This window comes from Peromyscus maniculatus, chromosome X (assembly GCF_049852395.1).
Source record: "Peromyscus maniculatus bairdii isolate BWxNUB_F1_BW_parent chromosome X, HU_Pman_BW_mat_3.1, whole genome shotgun sequence".
Lineage (NCBI taxonomy): Eukaryota > Metazoa > Chordata > Mammalia > Rodentia > Cricetidae > Peromyscus > Peromyscus maniculatus.
This window is the reverse complement of record NC_134875.1, coordinates 43065320-43091250: the sequence shown is the minus strand read 5'-3', so window position 1 is coordinate 43091250 and position 25931 is coordinate 43065320. Positions and strand designations below refer to the sequence as shown.

At 43.1% G+C, this 25931-nt stretch overlaps 1 long non-coding RNA gene across 1 annotated transcript in view; it reads left to right on the top strand.

Moving 5' to 3' along the window:
- LOC143270984 (uncharacterized) overlaps window positions 1–25931 on the top strand; it is a 35540-nt gene that overhangs the window by 4410 nt on the left and 5199 nt on the right. The window contains exon 2 of the long non-coding RNA XR_013048216.1: window positions 13475–18550. This is a non-coding gene — a long non-coding RNA (uncharacterized LOC143270984). The remainder of the gene's footprint in view (window positions 1–13474; window positions 18551–25931) is intronic.

Genomic DNA, 25931 nt, shown 5'->3' with positions numbered 1-25931 from the left:
AGGGTCTGGTGTGGGCTGTCCAATGCTTCTGCGCCCACATGCACACACTCCGCACTTGGGCCCCTCCATCACACCCTCCACCACCCGCCTTCATGGGCTGGCTTGAGCCCAAAGCCGATTGTGTCAGGGCAGTACAGGGCATGGAGGAACCTGTTAAGGTCGCTAACCAACATCTGTCCACCGCACCCCCACCCGCCGCACACTCTGGGATCCCTAGCAGCAGCCCTAGAGCCTCAGGTCTGTACAGTCCAGGCCTACATGGTTGGCCTCCATTTTGGAACTAGACAGGAGAATTCCGGCCTTGTTTTGAAAATTTTTTTTTGCTTTGCGAAGGGCGGAGGCAGAGCACCCTTCACCATTGGAGGCTGACATTCGCGGTGCTCTGCTGCCATTAGGCGGATGCAATTTGCGGATTCCGCCAGCAAGTCCATGTGCTTCATTGGAAATGGAGGCGGGCAGGCTATGGAAGGGCTTCCTCGTGAGTCCCCCAGGAAAAGAAGTGGTTCCATTGCCCGCTCTATGACCCAGGGGAGCTGGAGGTGGAAGCAGGGTCCAGGTGACCAGCTCCGGGCGGGCACCAGAGGCTTGGCTTGCGGGTCACGGAAGCACAGCCTCCCGGGTCCTCTGGGCGCCACGTCTGACAGGAGCAGAGGACTTCTCAGCAGAGGATTGTGCAGCCTGGGCTGCATCATGGTCGGTGTGGGTAGCTTTTCCTGCCAGGGCGCGAGCCTGCCTGCCTGTACCATGGTGCACAAGGCCACCCTGCCACCCCCTAGCTTTTGTCTGAGCATCCCCAGCAGTACCCACAGCTCACTTCCGGAGACCACACAAACTCTGCCCTGAATCTCTGGGAGGGTCTCAGGGTCTCAGGCCTGGTGGCTAGCCACTGTGGCCAAATGTCTGTCATCCATTTAACTCCTCCTTCCATCCCCTCTCTTCTCTGGCTGCCAGATATTCTCTCTGGCTTGCCTTTTGTTCCTTTTACCGGGTTTTCCCTGGATCTGTGCTTCAAGTGGAATTCAGGGCCTGGGACCTGTCAGAAAAGGTTCCTGCTCCAGAAACAGATATCTAGATCCCTACAAGGGGTCTGAAAGCCCACACCCATCATCATCCTCTACAAGCTGGTTGTGTGTGTACCCAGTAAGACAGTGTGTTGGCTCAAAGTGAATCCAATTAGAAGCAGGTTGAGAAGGGTTTGGACTCAGGGGTGTTCACAAACAGGTCGTGTAGGACTTAGGTACCATGGAGGCCAGATTTCATGGCCCCTGCCTCCCCTGACAAGCCTCCCCTCTGGGATGCAGGACACACCTGCAGGCTGCATACTCCTGTCTTACCTGCCAAGCTCACCTTGCCTTAAACCAGGTTAGAGCCCCTAGAATCAAAGGTCCAAAAGCCCTTGTCCTTCACTACCCTGTCCAGGCATCATCTCAGATGGAAGAATACTTAGAGAAGGCTCTGAAATTAACAGTGGCCTCTATCTAGAGATCTAGAACTGCTGAGTACACAGGAGTCCGTGTGTGTGTGTGTGTGTGTGTGTGTGTGTGTGTGTGTGTGTGTGTGTACTCCGGGTATTACTGTGCCCCAGTACTGTGAGAAGACATAAACAGTGACTCAGAGGAACAGTATATAACAGTTATGGTGGTCAGCTCTGGGATGTAGGGGAAGCACGGGTTGGCATGTAGGGGAAGCCTTACAGGGCTCCATCGTTCAGCTCCAGCTCAGGTGAGCACAAGTTTTGGAGTGTTGCAACCTGTGTGTGTTTTGGGGCTCAGGGCCGAGCCGGGCCATAGTGGATTGGAGCATTGTGTAGGAACCATCGGGAAGGTGGCAGGACTGTCCTTTGAAGTGGCCTGCCAGGCAGGTCTAGGAGGTCAGGGCCTCCACCCCCAACCCAAGCACTAGGAAGCTCCCTTGTTAGCCTCATCAAATATCTCCAGGAAGCTTTGTAGAGAGGAAGATTTGGAAGAGCATAGACAGGCTTGTCTCCAGGTGGCAGGGAGAGTGATTTTCTTCTAGGCTCCATCATGGAAGATGTCAGGAGTGTGGAGGTGGGCCTTTGTAGGCTTTCAGTGCTCATTGAAGCAAGGCTTCCTGTTGGGGAGTGCAAAGCATTTCCCGACTGAACATGGCCTAGCTACCCGGGATACCAGGATTAGAGTGTACATAGGAAGGAGGGATAGAGAAAGACAGAGATACAGGTGGAACTGGAGGTAGAGGAGGATAGAGAAATGGTTGGGGGGACAGGGAGCCAGAGGGTAGCTGAGAAATTGAGAATCTGCATGTGGGATGTGGGGTGTTTTCGAGTTTGTTAGTGTTTTTCTATGCAGGCTGGTGGGCAGACCCATTCTGTCTGTGGACACTTGTTTCTCTTCCATGGGTTTGGGGCCCTGGAGGGAATTTTGTGTGAGGACGCCTGGAATAGGGGTGGTTGTGTGCTGCAGGAATCCTGGTGTTTGTGTTAAGAGTCCCTCAGCTTCTATGTTGCCTGTCCTAGGTCCACTTGAATCTCTTGAAGAGCTGAGTGAGTCCTGTGTGTGCCTAGCCCTGCCACAGGTACGTGGGTGTCCACAGAGGATACAGAGAGTTCCAGGCCTTACAGGGTCTTGGGGATATTAGAGAATGGAAAGAGACGTTTCCTGTGATGCCTGATAATTGGTATAGGGTAGGGTCGGGTTGGAGGAGTTGAGGAGTGGGAGATGGAGGACTTTGCAGAGGAGAGGGATTGTGACAGAGCTGGACGAAGGTCAGAATGGTTGCCTGGTGTTGCCTAGGAGACGGGTAAGGTGGGGTCTGCGCCCAGGTGTTGGTAGACTAGAGGGCAGGAGGGTGCAATGATTCTTCTTTTGATGTGTGCTTGTCTCTAGCTCAGGGACCTGGACGGCCTGCCTGTTGAGGGGAGGTTGTGGATGTCCCCGGCCCCTAGTGATCCCTGCTTCGGGTGATGTGGGGCAGCCTCCACCTGAATGCACTTCACCAAGGAGGCCAAGGTTTTGGAAGGAAGCCCTTCTCCTCTCCCATCTCAATATCAGAACATCGGACCATGGAACATGGGACTCAGGCCCCTGACCCTGGAGTCCTGACCAGCGCACACAGCTGCCTGCCATCCCGAGGCAGGTTGTTTGGTCTTTCAATGGGTTTTGAATAATTGTCATTGTTTAGGATGGTTGGTTACAAGTTGTTAATTGGTAGTGGTCAGGAAAAAAGTTAAACAAAGGAAATTAGATTTATGGTTCTTGTTTGAAAGAAAAAGGAAGAAAAAGATAAAGATGATATAGATAAGAGGTAGATTATTGAATATACTCTGAAAAGAAAAAGAGGATATAGATAAAAGGTAGATTATTGACTCTACTTTTAAAAGGCATCTACTAGTTTTAAACAATTTACATTGGATTGGATTCTTATATATCATATACAAAGTATGTATGTTGATACCAATTTGAGACTGTTCAAGATATTGTACCTATACAGTTCATTTTAAATGTAATGCAATTTGCTAATCCTTGAAAGCTATTATTACCAAATATTAGGACATGAAGAAATGAAAGTTAGTAGTTAGTTATTACAATTGAACTTGTAGTCATATTAGGTATGTTTTCAAGATGAAGCAGAGATATATTGCAGATATACAGGTCATTTTCAAACCTTTCAGCGATCTACAGTATATGGCATTTAAGATGTTTTAATAACAAAGTTTGTTTTTCTTTTTTTTTTCTGACTATGAGACATGTCTACTCCTGGCATCACCAATGTACTTTAGATAAGATATGGGCACTGAAGAATGTCCACATGGAATTTACTTTCACTGTGGCAAAAGTTAGCCACTGAGCAAGAAAATGCCCTTGAATTGACTGCTGGCAGTATGTTGTCCAAAATGGACAAGCAGGACATAAAACAAAGGACTACCAATCCTTGCTAAGAAAAGTGTGGTTGCAGTTGTGGCAACAGGAGTCCTCTGAGGCCAAGGCAATATGGCACCATCACTGAAGTGGCTTTGCAATCTGGAAAAGGTACAGTGCCCCTTCCTACAAAGGCAGCTGAACAGGTAGTGGACTGATAGCTTTGGGTGTGCAGTGGCACAGTAGATGAAACAGTTATTCTTGGAGGAGTAACTAGGCTGACAGAGTCTGACCTCTCAATAGTAGACTGGCATTTAATAAAGGAGGTGAAGCCACCCTTAAACTAAGAAGAATGGGAAGCTGAATTATTGGTGAAATTAAGCCTTTGGAATTTGCCCCACGTTGGGCGCCAGATATTGGTGAAATTATTATGGCCACTCCACGTAGTTAAAAGAAAGATTTATTTAGTGGGTTACTTCCCAAAAAGGGAAAGGTAGGTCGTGGGCTCTAGGGAAGGTGTATGGAAGTCCAGTGGTGTTCTCTGGAGCTCTGCTCGGTCAACCTCCACTGTCTAGGGTCCAGGAACAGAGAGAGCACGCTGGCCCATTCAGAACTCGGGTATCTCTGCGCCTCCCTTGGCCCCGCCTTGTAGGCATGACAGTTGCAGAAGCCTCAATAGGGGTTGGAATTTCCAGATCAAAGCTGGAATGGCTACCCACTACACTGAATTCCAAAAATACCAGCCATTTCCAGAATTTAAAATCCTGAATCATGACATGACACTGGCAGCATCCAAGTTTATCTGGTACATGAAATACTCTCACTGAATGTGTGGTTGAGCTGTAGGCCTTGCATACATCCTGCTTCACAAATGAGTCTGTCAGATCTGCTAAGCCTATAGGTCGAAGATGATGCCCCAACATTCCAGAGAAACTCTGGTCCAGGAAGCTGGCTGTTTCTGTCAACTCACATTCTTTGGAAGTCACTGGTTTGTACTTTCTGTTTTGCTAGGTAATATTATTTCCTTCTCTGGTGTCTGAGGGAGTTGTAGATTAGATAGTTGTAGTTACAGTTTTCTTGTTAAGAAATTCAGAAAAGCAACTCACTAAGAGGAGTTAAGTGTGTAAGATTGAAAGGCATCATAAGATAGTTTTCTGTTGGTAATATAGGTTAGGAGAGAAAGTGAATTAGGTAAAACATTTTGGACTCACCATAATAGGATAGATAATGGAATATTTTCTCTAAATTTGTCAAATGCAAATAGAGTAGACATTGTTGATATATATTTTGCATATATATTGTATATAGTTAATGTACTTATTGTATATAGCTTTTCTTATATTAGTTATAACTTTATTTTATTAGACCAAAAAGGAGAAATGTGAAATTTGATTTGTGCTCTAATAAATAAAGCTTGCATAGAGATCAGAGGAAAAAGCCAGCCATTATAAGGAAACACAAAAGTTGGCAATATTAGAACACGCCTTTAATCCTATCTCTTGGGAAGCAGGGATCTGTTCTGGATCTCAGTGATTTCAAGGCAATAACTGGGAACAGAGTCAGGTGTGGTGGCACATGCCTTAAATTCCAACACTAGGTAACCACAGAGGTCTTGAGGTATATAAAGACAGAAAGTGATGGGCAGGAAGAGGAAGTGATGTACCTGGACAGAGAGAGCAAATCAGATGGCAGAACAGCAAGGCATAGAGGCATGGGTACACAGGAAGTCTCCTTTTGGAAGCTTTGGAGTAGGCAAGGTGAGGTTAGTGTGTGGCTGCTCCTATTCCTCTGATCTCTCTCAGGTTTTTACCCCTATATCCGGCTCCATGTTTTCTATTAATAAGACCATTTAGAAATACAAACACAGCTGGGCGGTGGTGGCACACGCCTTTAATCCCAGCACTTGGGAGGCAGAGGCAGGTGGATCTCTGTGAGTTCGAGGCCAGCCTGGACTACCAAGTGAGTTCCAGGAAAAGGCGCAAAGCTACAAAGAGAAACCCTTTCTCGAAAAACCAAAAAAAAAAAAAAAAAAAAAGAAAAAGAAAAAAAGAAAAAAAGAAATAAATACAAACACATGAACATGCATATATACATAAAGAAAAAGTAATGGAAAAAAATTGGATGAATTATTAATCCTAACCCCCCCCAAAAATTCTAAGAGCAGGGAAAACCTAGGGAATCTGTCAGTAAGAGGGGTACTGACCGTTCCCCACTCTTGATGGTGGTTAAATCAGGCACATATTATTTTTTTCAGAAAAGGTGTCATATGCCTTATAATGTATTTTGTGTGTTTATAAAAGTTGACTACTTGGCTGTCCATGGGATTGTCAATGTAGATAAAGAGACAGAGACCCCGAGTCTGCAGCATGCTAATGCAGGAAGCTGGGGTCTTTATGGTGATGTGGAGCCATGGAAAGGCACTTGACATTTGTACTTGGGCCTCAGAGGACAGATTTCCCTCTCACTGACTACCACACAATTTCTAGGAGACCTCTGCATTATAACTTCAGAGGAGGAAGAGAGCAGAAGGCAAAGAAAGAAGCAGCTAAGAAAAAAGAAAATGGGATGGACAGTGTCGGCTCTATTTAGCTAAATCCCGAAGCCTGAGTTCCATATATCTTGGGACTCTGAATGAAATGCCTTGTTCACAGCTTCCTTAACCATGAAATGGGCATAACACCAATGGCACAGGACAGGGATACCATCAGGGTTCATTGAGTTACTTGCAGAGTTTGACATCCTTTTATTTCAACTTCACAAACCAGTGTACCGGTAACTACAGTTTGCTTCCCCTGAAAAGCATAATGTCAGGACTAGGACAGAGCTTCCAGAGCCTATGTCAGCATGGACGCCTCTGACTTCTGAATTACTGTAAATAGCCCAATCAAGCTGCCTATAACAATCCAGTGCATCTCATCCTCAGCTCTAAACAGGATGTCTCCATCACATTCCTCCTTCAGGGCTCAGGGAACCCCAGAGAAGAGGAGGCAGGAAGAGTGTAAGAGCCAGGGGCGATGGAGGACACCAGGAGACCCTCTAAATCAACTGAGCAAAGCTCCTCTGAACTCTCAGAGACTGAGGCAGGAAGCACAGGGCCTGCATGGGTCTGCACCAGGTCTTCTGCATATATATTATTGCTTCCAGTTTAGTGTTTTCTATGGGATTCCTGAGTGTGTGAACAAATGGGTCTCTGATTCTTGTGTCTTCTCTTGGGCTCTTTTCCTCCTGTTTATTTTTGTGAATGATAACATTACATTTAAAGTTTAGATTTACTATGCTTGAGAGACCAAAGAGCAAAAAAATGCCTGGAACATGCAAGCCCCTAGCTTGTACAAGCTGTACCCTAGGAGCTCACCATCACCCCCTATTTTTCTAAGACATTGAAGACTGTCCTTAAATTGACTGATCCTGTAAAATCTGCTGTTCTAGCAAGATAATAGGTCATAGGACTAAATACTATTTCTGTTTTTGTAATCAAACTTGCGTACTATGCTCCATGACTGGGACAATTGTAAGACATATATGTTAAAATTAGACCATGCTTTCATGTAGACAGAATACATGTAATCTTGTGGTTTTGGCTTTATAAGCCTTGGATTAATATGACCAGGGGCTGCAATTGGGAGCGATCTCAGTTGCAGTCTTGGTGTCATGAGCAGCTGGCACCAGTATTTATTTAATAAAACCTCTTCTTATTAAAATTTATTCATGGTCACAGTGAATTTCTGAATGACCCCAGACTCACCAAATTTTGTTCAGTTCTAACATGTTAGTTTTTGTTTTACTTATTATGTTATTATTTATTTATTTATTTATTTTATTTTGTTCGTTTGTTTGTTTAATTAATTATTTTGGGTTTTTCAAGACAAGGTTTCTCTGTGTATCCCTTGCAGTCTTGGAACTCACTATGTAGACCAGGCTGGCCTCGAAGTCACAGAGATCGATCGGCCTGCCTCTGCCTCTCAGGTGCTGGGATTAAAGGTGTGTACCATAACAGCTCGGCTATAGATTATTTCATTATTACCCTTTAGAAGCCTGTATGTTTTCACACACACACACACACACACACACACACACACACACACACACACACACACACCTTTATTATTTCTTTGGGAATTTCACATCATGCACTCCAATTCTGCTCATTTCCCAGTTCCTTCATATCCTCCCTCCACTCTTGCAGTGTCCCTCCCCAAAAGAAAATAAAAGAAAGACCAAACTAAACTAACCAAACAACCAAACAAAAGACCCACATCTCTCCTCTGTCTTTCCTGCCTCTTCAACATCTCTTCATTCATTTGAGTGGCACTGGGATCCTTGGTGTGTCCTGCAGTATACCCTTTTGTTCAATCAGCCCCACCTGAAAATGAAAATTGCAATGAGTCATTGATCTGGTTTAAGGCCTCTGGTTTCTGGTCCACCATCATCACTGGATCCTCACTGAAACTCCTCTCTGACATCCCTCGGCTGCCCCTAGTCATGGAGATCTGCAGAACCAGTCCCTTCACATGCTCAAGCAGGTCCTAGATGGGGTAGATGGTGGGCCAATCCAAGGACCTGGATATGAACCTGGGTGGTAGTTGAGCTTGCCAGTCCTTGACAGAAGAGCTGCCCCCCTCGGGTGAGGGGTGGAATCAGCTCTCTTATGCTCATGGCATCAGGACCATCTCTCTCATGCCTGTGTTGAGGGGTGGGGCCAACTCTCATAAGTACAGGGGGCCAGCTCTCCATGCCCAAGCCATTGGGACCAGCTCTCCTGTGAGGGTCAGGGTCAGCACTCTCGCTGAAGCGTCTAGTGAGGAGCAGGGCCAGCTTTCCTCGGGCCAACACATGGCAGGGCTGGCTTAGCACTGCCCTTGGATTTCATCATGCATGGCCCCCTATGGTAATAAGGGCCACAGAAATCAACACAGACCCCAGTTACAGCAGGACTACAGATCCAGAGGTGGCCCTGCAGAGCATCTCAGGCCCAGATGTTACCATGTCCCCTGTGGCAGCTCAGGTCACTCAAAGCAGTTCAGCCCCAGCAGCAAGCAGCATGGCTCTCAGACACCAACATGGTCTGAAGTGACTAACCAGACCCTGGGCATATACATGGCCCATGGTGACAAAAGATGACCCTAGACCGCAGCATGGCCTCTGAGGTGCCATGGCCCCAGGTGATAACACAGGCCAAACAGAGCAGCTTGGCCATGGGACACCAACATGGTCTCAGGTGGCAGACCAGACCTCAGGCATCTTCATGCCCCTTTGTGGTAACAGGAGCCATAGACATCAACTCAGACCCTGGCTGCTGTAGGGACATGAACCCAGACATGGCCCTCAGAAGCTACTTAGGCCCGAATGACACCTAGGGCCTGGGTGGTAGCATAGGCTACTCAGATCAGCATGGCTCTGGAGGCTTGGACAACAAGTCCACAGGTTGTGTCACAGACCCTGGGCATCCATGTGGTTTTGGTGGCAAAACATAGGACATGGACTTTAACACAGACCCTGGCTGTAGTAGAACATGGACACAGGCACAGTCCCCTGCAGCAACATATCCTGGATGTCCCAAGGCCACAAGTGGCAGCACAGGACACTTATATTGGCATGGCACCAGAGGCAGCATTGTCCAGGGACACCAACACGATCCCAGGTGACAGCCCAGACCCTAGACACATGCATGGCTTTCAATGGTAGCAGGAGCCATGGACTCCAACATATAGACCCCAACTGCAGTAAGGCCATGGACCCAGACATGGCTCTCAGGTGCAGCTCACTCCCTGATGTCACCATGGCACAGGGTAGCAGTATAGGCCACTTATATCAGTATAGCCCCTGAGGTGGAATGGTCCTTCGACACCTACCTGTCCACAGGTGGCAACCCAGACACTGGATATCCTGTGGCCTTTGTGGCAACATGGCCCATGGATGTCAACACAGACCCTGGCTACAGTAGGACCACGGACCCAAATGTGGCCCTTTGCTGCAGCCTGGGCCCAGGTGTCATCACTTCCCTGGGTGACAATCAGGCCACCCACCTAAGCCGGATCCTCACCACCTTTCCTTCTTCTGTTCCACCTCTTTCCACAGCACATGAGCCATTCTGCCCCACCTTTTTCCCCGTTTTTCCACCATATATTTGCTCATGATAATGGCACCCTCCTGCCTGTCAATGTCTTTAGTCAGCCCAGGCTTTCCTTGAGGACCCCGGCTGGCCTTTGGGTGGCTGCCACCCACCTGAGCTGTTTTCTAGTGACAAACAGAAAGGTAGATATGTCCAGATGGACGGGTAAGTGGGGAGGAACTGGGAGGAGTAGGGGCAAGGGAAACCATAATCGGGATATATTATGTGACAAAAATGTCTATTTTCATTGAAAGAAAAAAGAAAGAATTGTTGTGACCCCTCCCCAAATAAAAAGTAATCATCACCATCAATACTTTCTGTGCCCACCTTCTCCGTAGATTCTACATTTGCAGGGTTACTACTGAATCTCTTGTTCAAAGGATCAAGTGAGCCTGAATCAAGAAGGCTTAAGTGATCCACTGTTTCACAAATAACATGTGTAGGGAATAGTCATCTGTGCAAGTAATAATCATGCCTTAGAAATGTCACCCCCCAAAAAACAGAAGTTGTCATTTTGTTTAAATGGCATTTCCTGAAGAGTGTACATCTATATACTACAAAACCCCAGAAAGCATATGAAATTAAATAACTTGGAAATTCATGATTTTATTGTTAACATGAGTGCTGAATTTTAGTTAAGCTGTTCATTGAGTACAGGTGTCACCAAATTTCCATCTTGCCCCTGAACATAGATTACACTCTGGGGATTGCCATCCCTTTCCTTAAGGAGAATGACTTTTTCAATACGAGGAGGTATGCTCTGTAATACGACAGACCTCTCTCTCTTCCTCTCTTCTGCTCTCCGATGGACAAACCATGTCTGAAATCAGAGGAAGACAGGATTGGATTTAGCATTGGCTTCCACCCCAGAGCCAAGAGATAAAAACCACTTTAAGACACATAACGCTTGCTTTCTATTCAGCTCATAAAAGCAAATATCAGCTGTGTGTCAACTTCTGCGATAGGCCATGATTCTGTCTTTTTCCAGCAGTATAAACACTTCAGTGGTTTCTTTTTTTATTGGATGGAACGCTTAGCTTATGACTTGTTCCAGGTCCTTGATGTTAATTCAATATATGGTAACTGGGTAAAGGAAAGTCTTCATTCTGACATTTGACCATCAGCTGTAGAATACCCTCCTCACTAGTGATACATTCCTCTTGTTTGGGCGGAGATTGTAGATCACCAAATGTTAGCACATTTTAAAGGCCTATGGAGGGGAACAGCTTTCTGTTTGTAAAAGCAGTCTTCAGTATGAAGTAGTTAATCAACAGAAACAAGCATGGGAGATTTTCAGAAACAAAATAGCCTTCAAGGGTGCCAATGGGATTGTGGTGCTTGAAATTTCTGGAGAGCGAACAGGTGGTAGGCAGAGATGGCCTGGACAATGGTTTGACATCACAGCCTCCAGGGTTTGTGAAAGTTGACTAACTTAACCTAAATGACATACAGGACACTGAAACCTTTGCCATCTCCAGGAGTTCAACAGAAAGGGTAACTTCCACCCACGGTAAATCTGAACAGTATATTCTTTCATGATATACAAAGTTCTTCAGTATCAGGATGAAGAATACTATCTCTGCTTCAGCTACATTTCCAGAATCCTGTCCAGCACAGAGGGCACACTAGGTCCTGCTGTATCACCAGGACATCTAAAGCCCATCTTTCTTCAAAAGGCAAAGAGTAAGATGGTCCACAACAGTGTGGGGAAAGTAGTCATAAATCAGCTCTTCCTAAATATGGTCTAGCTATGGATATACAGTCACAGTTATCTGTTAGATTTCACCATCCTCTCGGGCTCCTAGTGAATGAGAGTCCATTGTATTGGGAAGTTCTCAAACTGCACATTTGTGACTCCATGTACTTTCCCTCCCTGCATATTATGTGGATGTATAGTCTAAAGAAGACCAACCAAAGGACCAGAAGCCCTACTACCATCATGATACCTCCAATATATCCCAGTGGTTGACTCATGTGGGCTCACATTAAGTCAGAGTTCCCTGTGTTTGATCCCTAAAGCCTATCTATTACATTTGTAAGAGGAAAGGGGAATTCAGAAATGAGGCTTTGGGAAAGTCACACTGAAGAGTGTGCAAACAGGAGACCATGGGTGTTGTCTATTGTGTCCTGTTTCCACCTTCTCTCTAGCTGCAATGCATCAGCCTTGCTAGAGCTTTCGTGTATCATCCTCTCTAGAGCTGCAATGAATCATCCTCTCTAGAGCTGCAATGCATCAGCCTCTAGAGCTGCATTGCATCAACCTCTCTTGAGCTGCAGTAAATCATTCTGTAGAGCTGCAGTGGATCAGCCTCTCTAGAGCTGCAGTACAACATCCTCTCTAGAGCTGTAGTGCATCAACCACTCTTGAGCTGCAGTAAGTCATTCTACAGAGCTGCAGTGGATCAGCCTCTCTAGAGCTGCAGTGCATCAACCTGTCTAGAGCTGCAGTGCATCAGCCTCTCTGGAAGTGCAATGCATCAAGGGAGGGGCTTGGTCCTGCCCCAACTGAATGTATCAGGCTTTGTTGACTCACAGTGGAGCCCTTACCCCTATGAGGAGTGGATGTGGAAGTGGATGGGGGAGGTGAGGGCTGAGAGCAGGAGATGGGGAGGGAGAGGAAACTGTGGTTGGTATGTAAAATGAAAATATCTTAAATAAAAAAGTGCCTAGGACAAGGCTTCCCAAGACCTGAGGAAGGCTGTAGATTGACTGTTCAATGGCTTTGCTTGGATTTACTGACCTTCACTTTGACTTCAGGAATATTCAAAGCTTGTGCAAGTTCCTTCCTGTGGAAAGAAAACCACCAATGTTTAGTGTGCAGTGTTTTACATGAAATGCAGAGTCATATATGATTACTACACTTTTTTAATATTGCTATCCTCCCTCATTTAACTTTCATACTCAGAACTAGTCTCGCTTTTGAAATACTTTTACCTCTTAAAAAGTTTTTAAACAATTCAGATGAATAATTTTAACACACTATTAAAAATTAAAAATAAATGTCAAAGTGTATCCTGAGCAAATTATACTAATTTTAAAAATAGCACCAGGGGAAGGGAAATGGAAACCAAAAGGAGTTGATGGATAGGTACACAGTCCCTGAAAAGATGACGAGGTTACTGGTGAGGAGGTCACCCAACAAAGTGTAAATCCTTAACACTGGTGAACTTTACACTAGTGAGTATTTTGGCACACTATACTCATGTTTCTATATTTTACAGAAATTATAATATGACTCTAAATGAGTGTTGTTGACTATGTACACTTGTTTCAGGTCAACACTTCACGCTAATACTGACTTTTACCCCTACACAAGGCACCCTCCTGTACCCACCACTTAGGGAGAAGACAGCAGTGGCTTAGGGAGGGATGATAGGAAACCAGGGCCTGGAAGAACAAAAGGACATCTCAACCTGAGACAACAGGGAGGTTGGGGATAGCTCCTGGTGCCAGACACATACCTTGCCAGCGCATCTGGGTACTTGGTTTCTTTGAACAATTTTTCCATTTCTTCCACCTGCCACAGTGTGAACTGCAATGTGGTTCTTCGTCGCCTTTGTGATGAACGGCGCCTCGGAATTCTAATCACAGCCTCAGCTGAGTTGTTCTGGCCCCCACGGACCTGGCGACCCCCGTTATTTAGTGCCGTTACGCAGCCCGCGTCACCTCCACTAGGGTTGCCACCCACCATCGCCAAGGCAGCCTCTAAGGTGGGGACCTGAGCTATCTCCTCACTATTCTCATTCTTGCTGGCCATGACTAGTAGTGGGCCGAAGCCACAGAGAGAAGTGGGGTCCCAGGAATGCCCACACTCGAGGCCTATTATTCGGTCAGTCTCTACTACTGACGGGGTGTCAAGGAATGGGTGACGTCAATGTGTCCTTCTGCGCATGCTCCACACTTCTCCACATTCCTCATGGTTGACATCCACATGCTCCTCTCCAGATGGTCGCCATAGGCTTTTCTTTCCCTGACTGACTTCCCTGGGCTTTATGAACTCCTGCTGAGGTAGGTGGAATTTGCTTTGGTGCATAAATGGTGGGTGTGGCCCAAAGATGAGGCACTGAGGGAGCCACTGTGAACAGGCATATGAAAGGTCCTGGGAAGTTAAACCTTACTTCTAGGGCATGTGTGCAGAATGAGTTTTAGCTTGTGGCTGTGCGCATGCGCACGCTGCCTGTTCCTCCTAGGTTGTAGAGATGACACTGAAGGGTGAATTGTGTAGCATTGCAAGATAATTGGGGAAGAGAGATGGGAGAAAGGTGGGAACACACACTGACCACAGGATCCTTGCGTGAACATGTAGAAAATTTCTGTGGACCTCACCCTCCACCTACTACTGCTGCTCAGAGAATGGGCTTAGAACTAACTGGACATGATCAGCTTAGTGGCTGCTAGTACAGGAGTCCCTGGTAGTACATTGAAGGCTAGTTAGCCATTCTTCTTCAAGCTCAGCATCAAGGACTTGGGAGTGAGTTTGAATATAATTCTAGTTAATGGCACTGTCGAAAACCAAACAAAAGACACTCCCTCCCCTCAAAAGAAAAAAATGATCTGCTTAAGAAATAATTACCTCAGATTATAATAATTTTATAATCTCTTAAATTCCACATGTAATATTTGCCTCAGTTCTTATCACTGAGGATGCTGATGCAGTCCCTTATTCTGTTGGATGTAAGGTAAATACATAAATATTCAGGCAGTGTTTAAAACAATATTTGGCATGTGACATACGGCATATGACAGCTTTTCAGAGAAATAATAGGTGCCTGAGTTAGCCACTGTCAGAAGTGGGGAGGGTCAGTACCACCACTCTTCCGACAGATTCTCAAAAGTAATGAAAATTTTGCCTTATTCAAGATTACAAATTGCTCCCGAAAAGATACAAAGAGAAGATACTATTAATTATTTAGGATATAAAATATGTGGACAAAAAATAGACCGCAACAGGTGCAAATGAGGAGAGATCGATTATGGACCCTTAATGACTTTCAAAGATTATTTGGAGACATTTCATATCTATGAACTGTTGCTGGGGTAAAATATGATGAAATGAGTAATTTGTTCAAAACCTTAGAAGGTGACAAGGATTTAAATAGTCCAAGAGAATTATCACCTCAGGCTGAGAGAGAATTGGCCTTGGTGGAAAAGAAAGTACGGGAAGGACATGTGGATTGTGTGGATCCAAAGCTTGATTGATTTTTTTTTTTACTCTCTAAGAATTCTGCTATAGGAATTTTAATGTAGAGGGAAGAAATCTCATTGGAATGAATATTTCTACCAAATAAACAGAGTAAAAAATTGAAAACATATGTGGAAAAAAATCTCTGACTTGATCTTAAAAGGAAAATTGAGGCTTCGTCAATTAGTAGGAATAGACCCAGCAGAAATTGTTGTACCTTTAACTAAGGAGGACATTGACTAGCATAATCATCCAATTAAAATTAACTTATACCACTAACAAATTCTTTTCATGTAATCAGATGTAACTTGCCAAAGGGGAATCTCCCGAAGTTAGGCTTGGGGAAAGGTTTTTGTTTTTGTCTTTCAGGAGAATGAAGGCTATGGAATCTGAAGAACACTGGACAAATGAGACATATGATGAAAAAGGACAAATCATCCAGAAAATAATGTTCCAAGAAAAAGAGTAAATTGGCCCACTGGTATATCACATATAAAATTTCATAAGTCTTCCTAAATGTTTGTTTCTCCTCTTCTCTCCATACACTTAGCATAACCCTAGGGTTTTTCCTGCTCTTGGAAGTTTGGGGGAGTGTCAGGATTAAAAATCCAGTTCAATTTTTTTAGATTTATTTTTCTTTTCTTTATGTGTATGTATGTGTTCACGTGTTTGTATTTGTACATGTGTATGGGTGTAGACACATTATAAGGCATATGACACATTTTCAGAAAAAATAATAGGTGCCTGAGTTAACCACCGTAGAAACTGGGCAAGGGTCAGTACCCCTCTTCCTGACAGAGTCCCATATTCCTTACAGTGTATTTTGTGTGTTTATAAAAGTTGACTATGTATATAAATTGACTATATATAAAAGTTGTCCATGGATTTGTCAGTGTAGATAAAGAGACAGAGCCCCCGAGTCTGCAGCAGGCTAATGCAGGAAGCTGGGATCTTTGTGCTAATGTGAGCCATGGAAAGGCACTTGACATTTGTACTTGGGCCTCAGAGGACAGTTTTTCCTCTCGCTGACTGCCACACAATTTCTAGGACATCTCTGCATTATAACTTCAGAGGGAGAAGAGAACATAAGGCAAAGAAAGAAGCAGCTAATTAAAAAGAAAATGGGATGGGCAGTGTCAGCTCTATTTAGCTAAATCCTGAAGCCTGAGTTCCATATATCTTGGGACTCTGAATGAAATGCCTTGTTCACAGCTTCCTTAACCATGAAATGGGCATAACACCAATGGCACAGGACAGGGATACCATCAGGGTTCATTGAGTTACTTGTAGAGTTTGACATCCTTTTATTTCAACTTCACAAACCAGTGTACCGGTAACTACAGTTTACTTCCCCTGAAAAGCATAATCTCAGCACTAGGACAGTGCTTCCAGAGCCTATGTCAGCATGGACGCCTCTGACTTCTGAATTACTGTAAATAGCACAATCAAGCTGCCTGTAATAATCCAGTGCATCTCATCCTCAGCTCTAAACAGGATGTCTCCATCACATTCCTCCTTCAGGGCTCAGGGAACCCCAGAGAAGAGGAGGCAGGAAGAGTGTAAGAGCCAGGGGCGATGGAGGACACCAGGAGACCCTCCAAATCAACTGAGCAAAGCTCCTCTGAACTCTCAGAGACTGTAGCAGCAAACACAGGGCCTGCATAGCTCTACACCAATCCTCTGAATTCAGTTTAGTGTTTTATGGGACTCCTGAGTGTGTTGACAAAGGGTCTCTGATTCTTGGGGTCAGTCCAGAAGCCCTGGCTGGGACTTCCATGCTTTCACCTTGTGATTCCAGAGCTGAGAGAATATTTCCCTATGTATTCCTAGTCCCTATGTGATTGTGGGTTAAGCGCCATGCTCAATGACCTGAGCAAGGGCTGTGCTCAGGCCTCATTCCCCACCCCTTGGCTCATTTCATGCTGCAGACACCATGCTCTGAGTCTTGTTATTTGCCTCCCTGCCTGCCTTGTGCCCTTTTCCGTGCCTTCCTTCACACCTTCCAGGGTGCAGACCTTTCTTCAACTTACTCCTTTACATTCTCAGCTTCTCCTCTCCCTTCACAAAGGGTCGTGGTCCTAAATGCATGACATCACTGAAGAAGTAGCTAAACTTATCTTCCTCCTCCATAGTCGGGGCCTCAGACCTGGTAGCTCAGTGTTTAGGCCAAAGAGGAGACTGGGCTACAAGCTGTCTTGACTTTGACCCACACCTGAATCTTAGCTTAGCTCCTGTCTTGAAGCTCCCCTGGAACAGCCTCCCTTTGTACTGTTGAAGAGTTCAGTAAACATTTTCCTTTCGTCATTGTGATGCTGTAACATTGACATCCCTGAGCTCCTGAACCTCTCATGTCAGACCCGAGGTATTCATACTTCAATGCTTAGCCTTCACTCCTGACCTGTATACTTGACATCTACTTATGAATCATATTGCAGAAGCATTGCTTCAGGCAGCTTCTATGAAAGCTGGTTAGGATGGACTTAACTCCTGAGGTTTGAAGTTTGAAGCTGGAAGAAAATGATGTCAAGGTGAGCCTTGATGCTGAACAAGAGGCTGCTGCAGCAGCAGGAATGGCAACTTTGAAGGTTCTCTGAACTGTCCAGACAAATTAAAGAACCAGGGTATCCCAGAACATAAGGATGGTGTGATCCACTACATGTGGGTGCGCGTAACCAACCCTTCACCTGCTGGAAAAGAATTGGGTGCCCTGAGCCAATGAACCATCTCTCCAGCTCCCACATTTGTCTTAATTTTAGTTTCAATTTCAACCACTAAAATAACAAATTACTGTGTCAAAGAATTTTTCCTGAGCAGGCAGTGGTGGTGCATGCCTTTAATCCCAGCACTCAGGAGGCAAAGGTAGGTGGGTTTCTATGAGTTTGAGGACAACATGATTGACAGGGTGAGTCTGTCAATCAGGGATACAAACAGCCAGGGATACAAAAAGAAACCCTGTCTCAAAAGGCCAGAAGAAAAAAGAAGAAAGAAAGAATAAAGGGGAAAAAAGAATTATTCTCTCTTTTCTAATTAATTATTTTTTTCCAGCCTGATTACTTTTAAATTGAATTCAGAGAATTCTCTGCATATAATTTTGCCTGTTCATAATGAAATACTTTATTGAATAGCAATAAATTCACAAGCTACATCAATTTTGTTGGCTGTAATTTGTCAATTAGTCCTTTTCTTGATAGCTTGCTTTTGGCAACCACAAATGCTTCTATGTCAATTCTAATTGCTAATAATAATTTTCAGGTAACATAGTGCTTATCACACAGTAAACATATCTGTAAATGTGTAGGTTACAGAATAGCTGCAATACGATTCAAGAGGCTACAGCAGAGTTCAAGGATTTCCAAGAGGCCTTGCTGGAGTCAGAAGCAGAGTGCAGATACAAAGGCTAAGAGCCAATGCAGCTGCTTGGTAAGACATTAAGGAACTCAATTGGAGAGTTGCTGGAGGTGTGTGTGTTAAGGTTGCAGGTTCCAAGACCAAATAAGACTCTCAGAGTTGACTCAGTCTACAAAGGTAAATTATAGAGGCATGGAAAGTATAGCCTTGAGGTGTGGAATCATGGACAAGTGGATGGATAGTCAAATGCACAGACAGACAGATGGATAGCAATTAGAGTAGGCTCTGTCAGCAGTAAGAACTGAGCTGAGCCCTGTGAAATACTTGGGAATTTTCTGTCTTTTGGTGCCTTGATTCACATACAAATTTATCAGATGACAGGTTTGTAGAGATTTTGCCATCACAATATTAGGTATTCTCATCCATGTGGGGGTTCAGGAAAAGCTGTTGCACCCTTTGCTGCTCTGGTTATACAAGGATAATTTCTCTGGCGTAAGATTTTTGTTATCATTAGGAAATGCTTCATGGGCTTTCTGATGTCTATATGCAGAGCAACATACAGAGTCATCTTGCCACAGTGTATACAATCAAAATGAAGCCCAATGTTGTTCATAAAATGTAGTCTCTCTGGCTAAGGGACAGTATGAAAGGCAGTGATTTATGGAATATAGGGTAGCTCACAGCCTGATCTCCATAGTGAACTCTTCAGGAGCCTCCTGGCCTACATACAACTCATAGGCAAGTAGCTCGCTCCGGTACTAAGATTTTTAATTAACAACCACGTGGTTTCTGGTAGTAGCTTTTCATAACCATGCAGTATGCCTTTTTCCAAATTCCTTAACTGATTTTTAATGGTTTTAGATGGTTTTTCCAAATCTGGAAAACATTCAGAGTCTTGAACTGTATCACTGGTGTAATGAAACCTTTTTATAACGGTTGGGCAAGCTCCCAGAAGTGCCATTTACATCCTTTCCAAGCAAGTGCTAACTGTTTTCAAGAATCAGTAGCTAAGGGTTTAGTAATGAAAAGTGTTGGAGATGGAAGCAGGAAGGCTAAGAGTTCAAGTTTACCTTGGGCTATATTGACAGTTTGAGGTTGATTTGTGACACAACCCTTTGCTTCCTGCCTCCCCTTGAAGAACATGTTTTCTAAAACAACACAGTATTTAAATTATATTCTCCCAGCATATGTTCATTGACACACTTCTCTCCTTATTAAAAAAATAACTCCTTGGTGAAATTCTTCTCTCCCAGCTGCTGTTTACAAATCCATTTGCTAAAGAGGTTCATAAACTTCACATGTATTATCAGATATTAATAACCATATAAATTTGTTTCTGTCTTCCTTGAATGACATTTATTATGTAATTCTGCTGGCAGACCATAAAAGAAAACAACTTCTTTGAGACATGGTGGATTGGGCAAACCTTGCATGATCCTTTGAAAACTTTGAAGAGTCCAGAGTGATGGTGAGACCTAGAGATCTCACCTACCAAATTGAGTTATAGTGTTAATTCTGTAAATCTGTCACCAAGTTGATGACTCAACTTCACTCTTCTGAGGTTTGCTCACTGACTAGGGCATGAGCATTTTTCTTCAGTGATGCTCACCACAAATTTGGGTGGTATATTCAGCTTCCTGTGCTTGCTAATTCCTTCTGTCTAAATAGTTTCCATTTCTCTGTCTTATGTTATCTATTCCTATCACTGTTTGCTTTCAGCTAGCCATTTTCCCCAATATCCAGTGCATTCCTTCTAGGTTAAAACATTTTATAATTCAATGGGCAGTAATAAGTAGCTATATTAACCCCAAGTGATATTCAATATCATACTTAATGATGAAACAGAATCTCTCTCAGGTCTACATAATTGCATTATAAGTATTTTACTGACTGAGTTATCGTCCCAACCCTGGGATCCTCTTTTACTGGACTTAACAACCTCCCATCAAACATGCATTTGGCTTTGGGATCCACAACAAAAATAAACTTGTTTTCTTTCTCCTTGTATCTCAAATAAAGCCACATGTCAGGGACAGAGTATATCATACTTGGGAAGTCTCAGTAGCAAGAGTTCCTTAGAGCTGTGGCAGTAGGAATTTTGTCACATTTGGCCATATCACACAGCCTATTGGGGCACATAGACTCACAGATACACACACACTGAAAATGTTTTAACATTTCTTTTTTAGTGTGTGTGTGTGTGTACATGTGTACCATAGCATATACATGGAGCACCATGTTAAATCTGGGATTTGGATTCACATTGTCAGACTTAGTGGCAAGCACCTTTAGCTGATGAGTCCTCTCACCTGCACAGTGCTTCTATATTTTAAATTCAAATTATTTTTCAGAAATATAATTTTTCAAGTATTTTATCCCCATGACAATTTGTCTCACACTTACAACAATGTCTTTTGTGAAACAGTTTTTAATTGTCAGGTTAATTTCATCAGTACTTCATATTATGGATCAGGTTTTTATTTAAATTCAAACAATTATTTGCCTAGTATTAGTTTATACATTTTTATTAAGAGATTTTCTACTCATTTTACATTCCAACCACAGAATCCCCTGTCCTCCCTCCTCCCGCACCCCAGCCTTCCCCTGCACCCCACCTCCCATTCCCACCTCCTCCAAGGCAAGGTCTCCCATAGGGCATAAGCAGAACCTGATACATTTAGTTGAGGCAGGCCCAAGCCCCTCCTCCCTGCACCAAGGCTTTGCAAACTGTCTCACCATAGGCACTAGGAGCCAAAAAGCTGCCTCATGCACTAGGGATGGGTCCTGATCCCACTGGCTGGGGGCCCCTTAAACAGTTTAAGCTAAACAATTGTCTTGCCTATCCAGAGGACCTAGCTCAATACCTTGAGGCCTCTCAGCTATTGGTCCACACACACAGTTCATTCATTTCCAGTAGTTTGGCCAATTGTCTCTATGTTTTCCCATCATGGCCTTGATGTCCCTTGCTCATAGAATCCCTCCTCTGTCTCATTGACTGGACTCCTGGAGTTCGGCCTGGCACCTTGCCGTGGATCTCTGCATCTGCTTCTATCAATCACTGGATGAGAGCTCTATGATGACAGGGTATTCAGCCATCTGATCACCAGATTAGACCAGTTCATGCACCCTCTCCACTGTTGCCAATAGTCTATGGTGGAGTCATCTTGTAGATTCCTGGAAACTTCCCTAGCACTCTGTTTCTTCCTATTCCCATGATGTCTTCATTTATCATGGGGATCTCTTTCCTTGCTCTCCCACTCTGTCCCTGTTCTAGCTTGAACCTCCTGTTCCTGTATGTTCTCATCCCCCATCACTTGCCCTCCATTTTCCCCCTCACCCCCAGTTTGCTCATGTAGATCTCATCTATTTCTCATTCACTAGACAATCCATGCATCCTTCATAGGTTCTTCCTTACTAGCTAGCCTCCCTGGAGCTGTGGGTTGCAGTCTGGTTACCCTTTGATTTTCATCTAGTATCCACTTATGACAGAGCACATACCATGTTTGTCCTTCTGAGTCTGGGTTACTTCACTCAGTATGATATTTTCTAGTTCCATCCATTTGCCAGCAAATTTCATGATGTATTGTTTTTCCATGTGGAGTAGAACTCCATTGTGTATATGTATCACATTTTCTTAATCCAGTTTTCAGTTGAGGGGCATCTAGGTTGTTTCCAGGTTCTGACTATTAATAATAATGCTACTATGAACATAGTTGAGAATGTGTCCTTGTGGTATGATTGAGCATTCCTTGGGTATATACCCAAGAGTGGTATAGCTTAGTCTTGAGGAAGATTGATTCCCAATTTTCTGAGAAACTGCCATACTGATTTCCAAAGTGGCTATACAAATTTGCATACCCACCAACAATGGAGGAGTGTTTCCCTTGCTCTACATCCTCTCCTACATAAGCTGTTTTAAGTGTTTTGACCTTAGCCATTCTGACAGTTGTAAGATGGCATCTCAAAGTAGTTTTGATTTGCATTTCCCTGATGACTAAGGATTTTGAGCAATTCCATAAATGTCTTTTGGCCATTTGAGATTCTTCTGTTGAGAATTCTCTGTTTAGCTCTATATCCCATTTTTAAAATTGGACTGTTAGGTATTTTGATGTCTAGTTTCGTGAGTTCTTTATATATTCTGGATATCAGCCCTCTGTCAGATGTGGGCTTGGTGAAGATCTTTTCCCCTTCTCTAGGCTGTCGTTTTGTCTTATTGACCATGTACTTTGCCCTACAAAAGCGTCTCAGTTTCAAGAGGTCCCATTAATTAATTGTTGCTCTCAGTGTCTGTGCTACTGGTGTTATATTTAGGAAGTGATCTCCAGTGCCAATGCATTCAAGAATACTTTCTACTTTTCCTTCTATCAGGTTAAGTGTAACTGGATTTATGTTGAGGTCTTTGATCCACTTGGATTTGAGTTTTGTGCATGGTGAAAGATATGGATATATTTGCAATCTTCTACATGTTGACATCCAGTTACACCAGCACTATTTGTTGAGGACGCTTTCCCTTTTCCATTGTAAAGTTTTGGTTTCTTTGTCAAAAATCAGGTGCTCATACATGTGCAGATTAATGTCAGGGTCTTCAATTGCATTGGTCTACATGTAGGTTTTTATGCCAGTACCAAGCTGTATTTATTGCTGTAGCTCATTAGTAGAGCTTGACGTCAGGGATCGTGATACCTCCAGAGGTTGTTTTATTGTGCAGGATTCTTTTAGCTATCCTGGGTTTTCTGTTTTTCCATATGAAGTTAAGTATTGTTCTTTCCAAGTCTGTGAAGAATTGTGTTGGGATTTTGATGGGGATTGCATTGAATCTGTAAATTGCTTTTGGTCAGATTGCCATTTTTACTATGTTAATCCTACCTATCCATGAGCATGGGAGATCTTTCCATTTTCTGATATCTTCTTCAATTTCTTTCTTCAGAGACTTAAAATTCTTATCATACAGGTTCTTCAATTGCTTGGTTAGAGTTAGCATAAGGCATTTTATATTATTTGTGGCTATTGTAAAGGGTGATGTTTCTCTGATTTCTTTCTCGGCCCCTTTATCATTTGTATATAGGAGGGTTACTGATTTTTTGAGTTAATATTGTATCCTACCACATTACTGAAAGGGTTTATCAGCTGTTTGGAGTTCCCTGGTAGAATTTCTGGGGTCATTTATATACAATATCATATTGACTGCAAATAGTGAAAGTTTGGTTTCTTCCTTTCCAATTTCTATCCCTTTGATCTCCTTATGCTGTCTTAATGCTCTAGCGAGAACTTCAAGTACTATATTGAGTAAATGTGGGGAGAGTGGACAGACTTTTCTTGTTCCTGATTTTAGTGGAATCACTTTGAGTTGAGTTTCTTTCCATTTAATTTGATGTTGGCTGTCAGCTTGCTGTAAATTGCCTTTATTATGTTTAGGTATGTTCCTTTTATTCCTGATCTCTCTAGGACTCTTTTTCATGAAGGTGTGTTGGATTTTGTCAAAGTTTTTTTCAGCATCTAATGAGATGATCTTGTGGATTTCTCTTTCAATTTTTTATGATGTATTATATTGACACATTTTCGTATGTTGAACCATCCTTGCATCCCTGGGATGAAGCCTACTCCTTGATCATGGTGGATGATTTTTTGATGTGTTCTTGGATTCAGTTTGCCAATATTTTATTGAGTATTTTTGCATCATTGCTCATGAGGGAGATTGGTCTGTAATTCTCTTTCTTTGTTGCATCTTTGTGTGCTTTGGGTATCAGGGTAACCTTAGTCTCACCAAAAGAGTTTGGTATTGTTCCTTATGTTTCTATTGTGTAGAACAATTTAAAGCACATTGGAAATAGCTCTTGTTTGGAAATCTGGTAGAATTCTGCACAGAAACCATCTGGTCCTGGGCCTTTTTTGGATGGGAGACTTTAATGACTGTTTCCATTTCCTTAGGGGTTATTGGTATATTTAAATAGTTTATCTGGTCTTGATAACTGGTTTTAACTTTGGTATGTGGTACCTATCCAGAAAATTGTTTACTTCTTTCAGATTTTCCAATTTTGTGGAGTACAAGTTTTTGAAGTTTGACCTGATGATTCTCTGGATATCCTCAGTGTCTGTTGTTATGTCTCCATTTTCATTTCTGATTTAGATGCTCTCTCTCTCTGCCTTTTGGTTAATATGGATAAGAGCTTGTCTATGTTGTTCATTTTTTTCAAAGAACCAACTCTTTGTTTCATTGATTCTTTGTATTGTTCTCTTTGTTTCTATTTCATTGATTTCAGCTATCGATTTGATTATTTCCTGGTGTTGCTTCCTCATGGGTGACTTTGCTTCTTTTTCTTCTAGAGCTTTCAGTTGTGCTGTTAAGTCACTAGTGTGAGATTTCTCCAGCTTCTTTATGTGGGCATTTAGTGCTATGAATTTCCCTCTTAGCACTGCTTTCATAGTGTCCCATAAGTTTGGGTATGTAGTACATTCATTTTCATTGAATTCTAGAAAATCTTTACTTTCTTTCTTTATTTCTTGCTTGACCCATTGTTGATTCATTTGGGCATTATTCAGTTTCCATGAGATTGTAGGCTTTCTGTAATTTTTGTTGTTGTTGAAATCTAACATTAAGCCAAGGTGGTCTGATAAAATACAGGAGGTCATTCCAATTTTTTGTATCTTTTGAGATTTGCTGTGACCCAGCTTGTGGTCAGTTTTAGAGAGGGTTCCATGGGGTGCTGAGAAGATATGTTCTTTTCTGTTAGGGTGGAATGTTCCATAAATATCTATTAAGTCCATTTGAGTCATAACTTTTGTTAGATCCCTTATTTCTTTTTTAAGTTTCAGTCTGGCAGATGTATCCAGTGGTGAGAGTGGGGTGTTGAAATCTCCCACTACTAGTGTGTGGGCTTTGATGTGTGATTTAAGCTTTAGTAATATTTCTTTTACAAATGTGGGTGTCCTTGTATTGGGGGGCACAAATGTTCAGAATTGAGACTTTATCTTGGTGGTTTTCCCTGTGGTAAATATGTAATGTCCTTCCCGATCTCTTTCAATGGATTTTTGTTTGAAATCTATTTTATTAGGTATTAGGCTAGCTACAGCAGCTTGCTTCTTAAAACTATTTGATTGGAAAGTCTTTTCCCAGCCTTTTTTCTTTAAGGTAATGTCTGTTTTTAAATTTTAGGTGTGTTTCTTGTATGCAGGAGAAGGATGGATCCTGTTTCTGTATCCATTCTGTCAGCCTGTGTCTCTTTATATGTGAATTAAGTTCATTGATATTAATGGATATTAAAGAGTAGTGACTGTTAATTCCTGGTATTCTGTGTTGGTAGTGTTGTGTTTCTCTTCTTTTCTATTTGATGGGGTGGAACTCTCTATTGCCTGTGTTTTCATGGGTATATCTAACTTCCTTCAGTTGGATTTTTCCTTCTAGTGCTTTCTGTGGGGCTGGATTTGTGGATAGGTATTGTTTAAATCTGGTTTT